At 38.0% G+C, this 4356-nt stretch overlaps 1 pseudogene; it reads left to right on the forward strand.

Annotated features, from left to right (window-relative positions):
* Positions 1 to 4356, forward strand: part of LOC115869201 — a 14125-nt pseudogene continuing 9769 nt past the window's right edge.

The following is a 4356-nucleotide window of genomic DNA, read 5'->3' on the forward strand; positions in this document are numbered from 1 at the left end:
ATGAGAAATCTGGCTGAAGTGATCCTAGACGGGCCAGCTCTCAGCCCGCATCTGCTTGAGTAAGCCCAGCTAAGATCAGAAGAGCTGCACAGCTGGTACATGCTACTGCCTTTCTGTCTCAAATTTATTCCCCGTTGGCCCCACCTGTCTGATAGTTTTAGGCTTTGAGTTTCTTTCTCCGTCGTCATCTGCAAGTGGTTTTCTTACCATCACCCTTCTCTTTAATACTCTTCAAGCTGCTGCCTATAGAGCTTACTGAATCACACATGTGAACATGCCATTTCCCTGCTTGACATTTGGGCTGGATGGAGGAGGTGTGGAGATCATACTCGGTGTTAGCCAGAGAGTGCACAACTGACTTTTACCATTTGTGGTAGTGGTGGATGGTGGGAGAGGGTGTCTGTGTGTTTTTTGGAGGGGGGGAGGAGAGGGGAGAGGATGGACCATGAAACTGCTTTTAGAGAATAAATTGACAAATGTTAAAAAGCTTAAGAACGGTTATACCTTTTGAACCTAGTATTCCATTTCCAGATTCCATCCTAACAAAGAAAGAAAAATATGACAAAATTTTTCATGTATTATTACAAATGTTATTTAAGGTAGTGAAAAATTTAAGAGCAAGAAGCACCTTAATATCAGAAAGGTTAAATGAGTTGTGATCACATGTAAAATCAAACAGTTGACATGTAGACTTACAAAGGATTTTTAATGATATGAGGACTTTCTTGACATTGCCAACCAATAAGAAAAGGATGCTATGAAATATGTTGCATTTTTACAAATATGATTTTCCTTTTTTGGTAATGTGAACATTTCAAATTATTTTCACCTGGGAAGGTTTCATACTTAAAACCAAAAAAATGTAGATAGAATATGAAAGCAGTTATGAGAATCAAGAACTCTCAGTATCCCAGAAGATTAAGGCTGATAGCTAAGTGAACCTGGGTAGTGAGGTGAAATGCAGGTTGAAGCACTTTTGCTTGGGTGTGGAGGTCTGCTTTGGTATTGATGGCTCTTTGGATCACAGAAGATAAAACACTGGGCTAACCTGAGGTGGAGAGTCAAGAGATACCTTTCCCATAAAGCCAGAACCCTAAGGGATTACCCCTGCAGGGTAGGAGCAAGCTGATGGGAATGTGTGATTTGAAAATGGACAGGTGCAGTGTAAAGGAATTGTCTGATACAGAGAATTCATGTCCTGGGTTTATAGTTCTTTCAAGATTATTTTTTTAGACCACAATTCTGTAAGTAATTGATTAATCTGCTATGAAAATAGGCTAAAACGCTTGTAAGAACTGGTCTAGTAATATGCATATTAGGTGACTGTGGTCTCCTACAGGGGGTTGGCCAGTTCAGAGTCTTGGTGGAGAGGTAGGCTGATAAAAGGGGTAATCACAGATTGAGGGAAGCCTCACTGCCATCAAAAGGAATCTAGAGTGAGGTGTGTTCTTTTCACCCAGGTCCCTGTACTGAGAGCCTCCTAGATCCAGGAGGCAGAGCTGTAAAACTAGAGATGGTGTAAGACAACAGGTCAGGAGACAAATTTGAGATGTCTGCTGTGGGCTTGCTGACCCCTGGAACTAGCGAGCTGAGTGCCTTCGGGAAGGAGGCTTGCTGGTAGAATGGGGTGCTTCCGGGCATTTGTTGATGAAGCCAAATGAGCTGGAACACTTGCTAAATCAAGGCGAAGGCCAGGCCCAAGAGGAACCTGCTAATGGTGGGCCCCAGCGAAGGACCTGCCTGTGGGCAAAGCTGAGAGGATGCTGATAGTTGTCTTTGTCGGGAGCTTCCCTGATTAAAGAATTGTATTCTGTCTCCTGACTTGTGCAAGGGGGTACTAAAAAGAAACCTGGAATTTTTTTCAAGGCTATGTATTTAAATTTTTCTTTTTTCTTTTTTTTTTTACAAAACAACCTAATCACCTTCAAAGTACTTTCCATTACACTGTTTTTTTTCCAAAAAAACGTGCACTGAGATGGCTGCATGAGCAGGTGCACTGTCATGGTGGGAAAACCAGTCCTCTGATTGCCCCAAGTCAGGCCTTTCTTGTCACACACTGTTATGCAATCTTTTCAGAACCTCTAAATCAGTGGTTCTCAACCTGTGGGTTGCCACCCATTTAGCGGTTGAACAACCCTTTCACAGGGTCGCCTGATTCATAACAGTAGCAAAATTACAGTTATGAAGTAGCAACAAAAATAATTTTATGATTGAGGGGGTCACCACAACATGAAGAACTGCATTAATGGGATGCAGCATTAGGAAGGTTGAGAACCACTGCTCTAAATAGAAAGCTTGGTTAACAGTCTGACCTGGTGGAACGAATTCCAAATGCACCACCAGTCAACATTTTCATCCATTTGGGAAGTTGATGGACGTCAGAAGGAGGTTTGTCATCAATTGGCTTTTCACCTTTTTTGAAATGAAAAAACCACTCATACACTTGAGTTTTCCTCATAGTGCTGTCCTTGTAAGCTGTGTTCAACATCACAACAGTTTATGTGGCACTTTTCCTGAGCAGGAAATAAAATTTTACAGTCTCACACTGTTCTCTTAAATTTGCCATCACAAAAAACAAGGTTTGAGTGAAACTGCTTTTACAAAAAAATTTACTGTGACCAAAGAGAACGTCCCCAGGCAACACCACTGGGTGCACTAACTCAGAGTGAGGGGCTCGAAGTTTACCTAGCAGGGAAGAATGTGGACTGCAAAAGCTCTACCTGGTGGAGCTTTATTATGCTTTTGTTTGGTTTTATTTGGGGTATATCCTCATAGCTTGTTACCCCAAGTTGATCCTGATCACAAATTGTAGCCTGTTGCATAATGGTGAGTATGGTCTGTGTGTGCTATGTGACCATTGCAATGAATTACATAATCCTGCAGAGGAGAGTGCCAATGACATGACTCAACATGAGTATGAATTGAATAGAAAGCCTTTACCCAAATCACAATAAAAAGTTAAGAAATAAAAGGTTAGCAGATAGAGAATTATAGTTATAGAGTGAAATCCAGCAACATGACCTGTGCAGGCTTATGACAGCAATCTAAATTTGATTTTACATTAGAAAATTAATCACTATGATTCACCATATTATCAAATTAAAGGAGCATCAGTCATGATTATCTTATTAGATGTGGGAAAAGCATTTGCCAAACATTCAGTATGCATTCATGATAAAATGTTTTTAACAAGGTATAAAGGACACTTCATCAATCTAATTATGGTTCTCTGAACCATCTGTTACAAATATGATGAACTTTCAGAAGCTTCTGATCCGAGACTGGGAAAATACAGTGATGTCTGTCACTATCTTTAAAAGCAAAAACAAAAAAACTTTCATTCTCAGAATAAGATTGTACATTCAGGAAATTTATTACAAATTGTAGCATGTATAAAAAATTTTAATAAGTTTTCTCTATGCAAAAACTACCATACGAAAAACAAACTGCATTTCTATATTCTAGCAATGAAACAAACACGAAGATTTATAAAAGTACCATTAAGGTTGAATCAATAAATATTAAGTACTTAGAATCCAACTTAACAAAAGGTGTTCAAAACCCTAGGGAAAATGATAGGATTTTATTTAAGGAAACTAAAGAAAGAATACTTTTGAAGAGATGGTGTATGGGACAAGCGAGGCATGCTGTTTTTTTGCCGAAAACTCATGCACTGAGATGGCTGCATGAGCAGGTGCTCCATGTGATATTCCACACACCATGATATTCATGATTAAATAGATTTAATGTAACGATGCTAGTTGTCTCCATGTTATCTATGATTTCAACAGAATTTCCATCTAGATGTCAAATATTTTTCTTGTTATTTGGCAAGTATATTTAAAATTTATATGGAAACAAAGGCTCTAAAATAGGTAGAAAACTCTTTTAAGAAGAACAATGTGGTAAGACTTAACATATCAGATACCAAAACAATTATTAAGATAGTTTAGCAGTTTATTACGTGGACATTTGATTTATGACAATAGCAGACTGTACCACAGTAGGAAAAGGATGGATTTTCTATAAATGAATGAGCATGAAAAAAGGGTAAAACAACAAAAATTCTGCTGCTAGAATCAGTTGTGGGTTTCTATAAAGGTAAAAATGTAAAACTCAAAATCATAGTATTTTTAGGAAGTAATATAAAGTATATTTTGAAAATATTGGCTAGGGGAAGATTACTTAAGTAATTTAGTATTTCTTAAGTAATGTAATATGTTTGCACATTTAGGAAATTCACAGTAAATAAAATGCTGTAATTAAAGTGAATTAAAAAATCATTTTATTTGGGCCTCGTACAACCCTTATCACCATCCATCCATCCATTGTGTCAAGCACATTTGTATGTTTGTT

This window comes from Echinops telfairi, unplaced genomic scaffold (genome assembly GCF_000313985.2).
Source record: "Echinops telfairi isolate 266 unplaced genomic scaffold, ASM31398v2 ScPeMD7_23;HRSCAF=83, whole genome shotgun sequence".
NCBI lineage: Eukaryota > Metazoa > Chordata > Mammalia > Afrosoricida > Tenrecidae > Echinops > Echinops telfairi.